We start from the raw sequence: 10428 nt of genomic DNA on the forward strand, positions 1-10428 counted from the left end.
CATAGGCTTAACTAGATGGACCTTTGTTGGCAAAGTAATGTCTCTGCTTTTCAATATGCTATGTAGGTTGGTCATAACTTTCCTTCCAAGGAGTTCAGTTCAGCTCAGTCGCTCAGTCATGTCTGACTCTTTGCAACCCCATGAATCACAGCACACCAGGCCTCCCTGTCCATCACCAACTCTTGGGGTTCACTCAAACTCACGTCCATCGAGTCCGTGATGCCATCCAGCCATCTCATCTTCTGTCGTCCCCTTCTCCTCCTGCCCCCAATCCCTCCCAGCATCAGAATCTTTTCCAATGAGTCAACTCTTCTCATGAGGTGGCCAAAGTACTGGAGTTTCAGCTTTAGCATCATTCCTTCCAAAGAAATCCCGGGGCTGATTTCCTTCAGAATGGACTGGTTGGATCTCCTTGCAGTCCAAGGGACTCTCAAGAGTCTTCTCCAACACCACAGTTCAAAAGCATCAATTCTTCGGTGCTCAGTTTTCTTCACAGTCCAACTCTCACATCCATACATGATCACTGGAAAAACCATAGCCTTGACTAGACGGACCTTAGTCGGCAAAGTAATGTCTCTGCTTTTGAATATGCTCTCTAGGTTGGTCATAACTTTTCTTCCAAGGAGTAAGTGTCTTTTAATTTCATGGCTGCAGTCACCATCTGCAGTGATTTTGGACCCCCCCCACCCCCCCAATTAAGTCTGACACTGTTTCCACTGTTCCCCATCTATTTCCCATGAAGTGATGGGACTGGATGCCGTGATCTTTGTTTTCAGAATGTTGAGCTTTAAGCCAACGTTTTCACTCTCCTCTTTCACTTTCATCAAGAGGCTTTTTAGTTCCTCTTCACTTTCTGCCATAAGGGTGGTGTCATCTGCATATCTGAGGTTATTGATATTTCTCCCGGCAATCTTGATTCCAGCTTGTGTTTCTTCCAGTCCAGCGTTTCTCATGATGTACTCTGCATATAAATTAAATAAGCAGGGTGACAATATACAGCCTTGACATACTCCTTTTCCTATTTGGAACCAGTCTGTTGTTCCATGTCCAGTTCTAACTGCTGCTTCCTGACCTGCATACAGATTTCTCAAGAGGCAGATCAGGTGGTCTGATATTCCCATCTCTTTCAGAATTTTCCACAGTTTATTGTGATCCACACAGTCAAAGGCTTTGGCATAGTCAATAAAGCAGAAATAGATGTTTTTCTGGAACTCTCTTGCTTTTTTGATGATCAAGTGGATGTTGGCAATTTGATCTCTGGTTCATCTGCCTTTTCTAAAATCACCTTGAACATCAGAAAGTTCATGGTTCACATATTGCTGAAGCCTGGCTTGGAGAATTTTGAGCATTACTCTACTAGCATGTGAGATGAGTGCAATTGTGCGGTAGTTTGAGCATTCTTTGGCATTGCCTTTCTTTGGGACTGGAATGAAAACTGACCTTTTCCAGTCCTGTGGCCACTGCTGAGTTTTCCAAATGTGCTGGCATATTGCGTGCAGCACTTTCACAGCATCATCTTTCAGGATTTGAAACAGCTCAACTGGAATTCCATCACCTCCACTAGCTTTGTTCATAGTGATGCTTTCTAAGGCCCACTTGACTTCACATTCCTGATGTCTGCCTCTAGATTAGTGATCACACCATCATGATCACTGGGTTGTGAAGATCTTTTTTGTACAGTTCTTCTGTGTATTCTTGCCACCTCTTCTTAATATCTTCTGCTTCTGTTAGGTCCATACCATTTCTGTCCTTTATCAAGCCCATCTTTGCATGAAATGTTCCCTTGGTATCTCTCATTTTCTTGAAGAGATCTCTAGTCTTTCCCATTCTGTTGTTTTCCTCTATTTCTTTGCACTGATCACTGAAGAAGGCTTTCTTATCTCTTCTTGCTATTCTCTAGAACTCTGCATTCAGATGCTTATATCTTTCCTTTTCTCTTTTGCTTTTCGCCTCTCTTCTTTTCACAGCTATTTGTAAGGCCTCCCCAGACAGCCATTTTTGTGTACGTTTGAATCACCTACAGGCTTTGATAAAATACAAGTTCCTGGGTCTCTTTGTCTCTGGACCTTCTAACTGGGTAGGTCTAGGGCTGGATCTTAGAATTTGCAAGTTAGAGAACAATTTGCAATTGTGAGATTCCCCATGTGAGATTGATGCTGCTGGTCAGAGGTCTACACTTATAGAACCTAGGTTTTTAAACTTTATACACATTGGAATGAAGTTAATATTTTCTTGGTTGGGGCATGGGTTCATATATTTGTGTTTATTTTGGGAAAATTCATCCAACTATGAATTTTTATATGAGTGTTATATATCAACAAAACTTTAAAGAAAACTTAAAACCTCAGAAGGGTAAGTATAATGACTTGGTAATATTTTCTCTATGCATGTGCCATGATTTACTTAACCATGCCCTTAATTTCAATTTTTTCTAATGAATATTAGTATATTTTAATATTAAAGATAGAGCCTTTTGGAGACTTTCAAATTGTTTTATAGAAATGCAAGTCTACAAGCAATAAATTCTGGAGAGGGTGTGGAGAAAAGGGAACCCTCTTACACCGTTTGTGGGAATGCAAACTAGTACAACCACTATGGAGAACAGTGTGGAGATTCCTTAAAAAAACTGGAAATAGAACTGCCATACGACCCAGCAATCCCACTGCTGGGCATACACACCAAGGAAACCAGAATTGAAGGAGAGACGTGTACCCCAAAGTTCATTGCAGCACTGTTTATGATAGCCAGGCCATGGGAACAACATAGATGTCCATCAGCAGATGAATGGATAGTACATATACGCAAAGGAGTATTACTCACCCATTAAAACGAATACATTTGAATCAGTTCTAATGAGGTGGATGAAACTGGAGCCTATTATACAGAGTGAAGTAAGACAGAAAGAAAAATACCAATACAATATACTAACGCATATATATGGAATTTAGAAAGATGGTAATGATAACCCTGTATGCAAGACAGCAAAAGAGATACAGATGTATAGAACAGTCTTTTGGACTCTGTGGGTGTGGGCGAGGGTGGGATGATTTGGGAGAATGGCATTGAAACATATATAATATGTGAAACGAATTACCAGTCCAGGTTCGATGCATGATACAGGATGCTTGGGGCTGGTGCACTGGGACGACCCAGAGGGATGGTATGGGGAGGGAGGTGGGAGGGGGGGTTCAGGATGGGGAACAGATGTACACCCATGGCTGATTCAGGTTGATATATGGCAAAACCAATACAACATTGTAAAGTAATTAGGCTCCAATTAAAATAAATAAATTTCTGTTAAAAAAAAAAAAGAAATGCAAATCTATTTGTTGTACAGCAGAGATTAGGACAATATTGTAAGTCAGCTATATGTCAATAAAAGTTTTAAAAGAAGAAATACATATCCAAGTTAAAAAGTAATTATGAATATTTTAGCAGTTTGTGCATATTGCCACACGGCTGCTGCAAAGTCGCCTCAGTCGTGTCCAACCCCATAGACGGCAGCCCACCAGGCTCCTCTGTCCCTGGGATTCTTCAGGCAAGAATACTGGAGTGGGTTGCCATTTCCTTCTCCAACGCGTGAAAGTGAAAAGTGAAAGTGAAAGTGAAGTCGCTCAGTTGTGCCTGACTCTTAGCAACCCCGTGGACTGCAGCCTACCAGGCTTCTCCGTCCATGGGATTTTCCAGGCAAGAGTACTGGAGTGGGGTGCCGTTGAGGGCCATAATAGTTCCCAAATTATAATAATTCATTTTGGAAATAATGGTTAATATTTTCATCGTTGTTTTCTGAATGGGCGATGGCCTTCTTTGGCTGAAGGTATTACGATCATTTTTTATGTATATTTTTAACATTTGAAGCGTAATTGAAACAAGTAATTAACCTAGATGGCTTTCATGTGCCAAGCTTTATGAACTAGAGTCTTAGAAAGACAGTTCTTTGAAGTCTTCTATATAGCTTTGTCCTAGGTAAAATACTAGAGAATTGAGTAGCATTTTTTTTGTTTCTAATTTTAAGGGCTAGGGGCTAACACTGTAAATTGAGTAGAATCAGTCATTTTTTTATGTTCACCAGAGTAGTCTTTCTAGTATTATACTTTGGTCAGAAAACAACTAAAAGTTTCTCATTAACACTTCTTCTTCCTCACTGAAAAATGAAACCACCATTATAAAACAATCAGAATGACTATTTATAGGGCAAAGCTTGGAGGAATAGGAATATAGCTCCACTAAACACATTTTCAAATGAGTACAGTCTTTGAGTTTAGCCCTCCCTGAACTACAAGTTTTTAAAACTGTCGTTATTAAAAAATAAGCATTAAGGATAATCAGATTGTGTGTTTATCTCTGTGTTCTCAACACAAAGCATCATTTTGAACAAAAGCCCTTCAAAGTAATTTTTCATGTATATATTCATACATATAACTTTTCTTGAATCTAAAGATTGATATAAACTGAAGGAGATTTTCAGTATATTGTTTTGTGTATTCAGTGAGAATTACAAATATGGGAATCACCTAGTGCTACATCATCTTTTCTCTTTAATCTAATAAAAAGTTCTGACAACTCTAGCAAATAACTGTCTCTAAAATGGAACAGTTTTTAATATTCCGCAATATTACTTGTGTTTCATAGTGAGGAATTCCAGGTTGCAGCATTATGTGTTTGGGCAAGAAAGAACATCGAGAGTATATCAAAGTGGAAACTTTGAGAAACTGACACAGCATGGGTGCTCAGTGAATATTTTTTGTACAAATACATTAACACTAAAAGTGATCATTCTTATAAAATAGATAGCTAATAGGAAGCTGCCGTAAGCACAGGGAGCTCAGTTTGCTGCTCTATGATAAACTAGAGGGGTGAGATGAAGGGAGGGGGAGAGAGGCTCAAGAGGGAGAGGACATGTTTACACATGGCTGATTCACGATGTTGTATGGCAGAAACTAACACCACATTGTAAAGCAATTATATTCCAATGAAAAAAATAAAAGAAAGTGATCATTCTTTACCTGGAGCATGTTCCAAGGGTAGAAGTCAAAATGCTCGATGATGGATTATAGTTGCTGGTTTTATTTTCTAAATGTTTTTTTTTTAATTTTCTAAATGTTTAGGAGATAAATGATAGGGGTAAAACTTGAAAATAAGGGGAAGAAGATAATATAATACCTTCTCCAACCATTGTTTGATTCTTTCATTTCCTTATATCTGATGTTTTCTCTTAACTATTCCACAATCTGAGTTTATTAGTATAAATGGAAAATATTTTACATAGAGGTGAGTATATTCTAGGTATTTAAGCATCCTATGCCCCCATCCTTTCTCTTTGCTGTTTCTTCATTCTTTCCATATTAAAATTTTTATTTAAAACTTGTCTAGATGTATCACACAGCTCCTATAAAAATGTGGTAGAATATATGCAAGAATGAGAAGATAGAGAAATCAATGTAAGAGAGCTTCTTTGAGGCTTCAATCCTTCAGCTACCAGTTTTATTAGGATCTGGAAGTTATTTGATTCAGCTTTTACCATCTCAGAAAGTCCTTGAGAGAAAAAAGCCAGTAACTTTTTTATAATAGTATTTCATACAACATAATGCCGATATTATGACATACAATACATTCCAGCAACATCATGATGTAGTAAAGTAGGAAACTAGAAGTTTCTATATGTACTATTATATGTATCCTTATATATGTATAATGATATACATATAGACCTCATTTATATTCATTATATACATATCACAGTTCCTCTGAAAGCATCACTGAGCACTTCACAGCCAATTACTAGGCTTAAATGTCAGTGAGAGGATGTGTTAATTTTTAAGTGAAACCAAAATGACTTTCCTATCTGAGCAGCCAATGAGATTCTGCATCTAAGGGATTTTCTCCTTCAAATGCCAAACTGGATACGTTTGCACATGTTCTCCCTGATGTATCAGGAAACTGGAAATTGCACATAACTTTAAAACAATTCAAGAAATTGCTTTTACAAGCTGGATGTTTACATCTATGTATGATTATTTTAAGTTTTGGATGTTAGGGGATTCCCAGAAATAACTAATCAAAATTGATTATTGATTTTCTTGTCTGTTACCTAATAAACATTTTACTGCTGATAGATTAGTGCTCAAGTTTATAGATTTAATGTTGATGTAAAGAATAATGATTGTTCCTAGACCAAAAATGTAAACAGAAATGAAGTTTGTTACATCAGATAAAGGACTATTATACTTGAAAGCAAATAAATCAATTCAGTTTTATTGTCATTTATGACACTTGTTACTGGGAATTTATTAAAACCTCCTACAGAGAGAAAATAGTCATATGGATATTTTCCTCTTTTACTTAACTAACTGATATACAGCTAAAATTTATAAGCAAAATGATCTCAACCCCTTTTCACTATGTTGTTTAGTTACTCAGTCGTGTCTGACTCTTTTGCAACCCCATGGACTATAGCCACCAGGCTTCTCTGTCCGTGGGATTTTCCAAGCAAGAATACTAGAGTGGGTTGCCATTTCCTTCTCCAGAGGATCTTCCTGACCCAGGGATAGAACCTGTGTCTCCTGCTTGGCAGGTGGATTCTTTACCACTGAGCCACCTGGAAAGCCTCCCCTTTTCGCTGTAGGAAACCATTTGTCACTGTTGACTCTTTTGTGTTATGTCAGAGGATTATTAAATTTTGTTGTCATGTACCTCTTATGTAACCAGAAAATTCACCACATACTTTATATTAGCTTCTGGCTTATATTTAAGAAGTGAGTATATGAGAAATGTGTACCTAGGAACAGTAAAACATACTGGTTTCTTTTGGTGCATCTCAGAGTTTGTTTGTATGAAATTATATTTTAATTATTGAGTATATGCTAAAAATAGCAAGTATGTAATAAACACTATGATAACCATGCAGAATTGCTGAACAGCCCACTGCTGTTACTGCCCAATTTTCAAACCCTAGTCTTTTCCTACCTAGCCATCTAGAACCACCTCATGAAGTGTCAACCAGAAGTCTGTAAATATATCATATTTTTAAAAACTCAAGTCTAAGTACCCAATTAAATGGATATTTTGCTGACAGATGACCAAGGTAGGAAAAAAAAGAGAGAAGCAGCCATAAAAAGGAAACTAAAATAATTGAAGGAGTGGGTAGACTTCTTTTTTTCTGCCAATTCTATGTGTAGACACCAGAATCGTTGTTGCTGTTCTTCAGTTGCTAAGTTGTGTCCTACTCTTTTGTGACCCCATGGGCTGCAGTCCACCAGGCTCCTGTCTCCATGGGATTTCCCAGGCAAGATTACTGGTGTGGGTTGCCATTTACTTCTCCAGAGTGTCTTCCTGACCGAGGGATCAAACCCATGCCTCCTGAGTTTCCTGCTTTGGCAGGCAGGTTATTTACAACCGAGGCACCTGGGAAGCCCAAAATCCAGGATAGGGGATGTATAACATGAGAAAACCTTTTACTGTATGCAGGAAATCTCTGATTTCCCTTAATCAAGCAGAGGTACATTAAGAGGTTCCCCCCCAAACTCAAGTTTTCTCGTGGAAAAGAATTTCCTAGAATTTGGAATTTATATTTTGACTGACTGTGGCAAAAAAATCAATCCATCCAGAAATTATTGATTAACTCTCCATTATATGTGAAGACACAGTTAGGAATAAAAATCAAAGATAATACGACAACGTGGTCCTTTCCATATTTTCCTATAATCATTATGGTCCAGTGGAAATTACATTACATGACTTCAACCAGCTTGAGATGAGTCTTCAATACAGATCCTTTCTTAATTTATTCTTCTTAATTTCTATTTCTAGTATGCTACCCCGTGTTCAATGTCTTAATATAGACTATATAGTGAATTGTTGGATTTGGGAGTACTATAAAGTCCTTCACTTAACATGTCTGTTATATACTAGATGCTATGAACAGGATTAGAAGAAATAAGAGCAAAGACCTTTTCTCTACGTATTATTAAGCAGACACTTAGAGGTGTTACACCCTCTGGACTCAAACCAAACCAAATGAGAAGCAATGAGTCTGAAAGGGAACAAATTCTCCAAAGTGTGACCTTGAAGTGAAGTGAAGTGAAGTCGCTCAGTCGTGTCTGACTCTTTGCGACCCCGTGGACTGTAGCCCACCAGGCTCCTCCGTCCATGGGATTCTCCAGGCAAGAATCTTGGAGTGGGTTGCCATTTCCTTCTCTAGGGGATCTTTCTGACCCAGGGATCAAACCCAAGTCTCCCACATTGCAGGCAAATGCTTTAAGCTCTGAGCCACCAGGAAAGCCCAAGTGTGACCTTATTGGTACTGAAATAGTCAGTGACTAACAAAGATCTTACCTTTACAGCAAGGGACGGTTTATTCAGATCAATAATCCCACACATTTATGGAAACGATTTGCACAGCAAATATGAAAGACAGCTCCTGAAACAGCATCCATTGTGGTGATGGCAACTGACCCATTAAGAACCTCGGGTATCCACATCAGTCATTTCTAAAGAGTTGCTGTTAAAAAGAAGTCACTCCTACTGAGATGGAGTGCACTTGACCTTGTCTGAGGCTCAGGCACTTACTCAGAGAGAGAGACGTTGGATTTAGGTAACACCAGGTGAGATCTGTTAGGACCAGAAAAATTATTTACAGGAGAGGCCATTTTTCTCTGAGTCCAGATATTTGTATGTGTTTGTTCTTAAGTAAGGTGGGAAGCCTATTGGTGTTTCCCTTCTGTGGTTTAGCTGAGATCTCTGGTGCTTGCCAGGTGGCTCCGCGATAAACAGAAAAAAAAGCCCCACCTACCAATGCAGGAGACACAAGTGACTCAAGTTTCATCCCTGGATTGGAAAGATCCCTTGGAGTAGGAAATGGCATGAATTTGAGCAAACTCTGGGAGATAGCAAAGGACAGGGACGTCTGGCCTGCTGCAGTCTATGGGGTCACAGAGTTGGACATGACTTAGTGAGTGAACAATGACAACAAGGAAATGGCAACCCACTCAAATATTCTTGCCAGAAAATCCTGTGGACTGAGGAGCCTGGTGGGCTACGGTTCATGGGGTTGCAAAAAAGTCGGACATGACTGAGCATACACACACACTGGAACAGCATTGAGAACTTTATGGATTTTAGTGATGATAATGTTTTGTGTTTCTCATGTCAAGATTTCAAAGCATTTTATTAAGAACTTGAGTGCCCTCACTGGGTGAAAACAAAGAGCAGGTTGGCCATGAACCTAAGGGAGGGCTCTCTTCACTGGTTCGTGTTGCTTTCATTCAGAATTCTATGATCTCTTGTGCCAGACATATGGCAGCCAGATGCTATCATGGCCTCGTCTTTCATTGTCCTTTCCCTGGAGACAATACGATCTCCATTTAAAACGTGTTTATGAAGTTGGACGAGTCTCTGAGGATGCAAGTGCTTTGTGTATTTACAAAACCAGAGGATTGTCTTTCCTGTCTATTGCTGCCTTTAGATACTTTACTGAAAGGGCTGAAGACTTTCATGGCTGTGGGCATTTTCTTTCATGAACACAGGACACCAGGAAGAGCCCCCTTGGCAGGCAGTGGGCATTCCATGACCGGCATCTCATCTCTTTCCACAAAGTCTCTTAAAGATGATATGACTTCAGATTTCTTTCCTCATGTTAGAACTTTGAAGGGTCGGGGTGTGAAATCTGGCTCCCCCTAAGGCTCTAGTGTGAGTGCTGGCTTCATAAGCCATCTATGAAAAGGGTGTATGAACAGACTCTACAGATGCTACATCTAACTTCATTGTGCCAAAGAAACTGGAGGTTCTCTGCCACCAGGTTTTCTATTTCAAGACAGCTTACATATTTTTAGTGGTTTAATTTTTTTTTTTTTTTTAACAAGCCATCTTGTTGTTGCTGATAACTGACCTAAATGCTGTGGTCAGAAGATGAAAAATTGTTCACCTATTCCTTTCCAGCTCACAGCTCAGATTAGGGAAAGCAGTAAAATCCTTAAGTTAAGTCATCTGTTTATAGGGTTAAACAGTTTAAAACATGATTTGAATATTTGAGCCTAAATGGAACTAATATCTTCAAGATACCTTTATTGGGAGGCAAATCTCTTCTCTCATCGACCCCATCTCTCTCAGGGTGTGTGTGTTAGTCACTCATTCCCACTCAGTAACCCAGCAGGATCCTCTGTCTATGGATTTCTCCAGGCAAGAATACTGAGTGGGTTGCCATTCCCTTCTCCAGTGGAGCTTCCTGACTGAAGTATCAAACCCAGGTCTCCCGCATTGCAGGCAGATTCTATACCCTCTGAGCCACCAGAGAAGCCGTCTCTCCCAAGGATCACATGAGACCCTGGGTCCGTGTACACGGGTAAAGTAATACAAAGGCACACCCCTGGCTCTCTCGTCTTTAATTTTAAGGATTTTTGCCCCATCACAGTTTCCCTTTCTCCTTTGTGG

The sequence above is a fragment of the Capricornis sumatraensis genome, chromosome 21 (genome assembly GCF_032405125.1).
Source record: "Capricornis sumatraensis isolate serow.1 chromosome 21, serow.2, whole genome shotgun sequence".
NCBI classification, from domain to species: domain Eukaryota; kingdom Metazoa; phylum Chordata; class Mammalia; order Artiodactyla; family Bovidae; genus Capricornis; species Capricornis sumatraensis.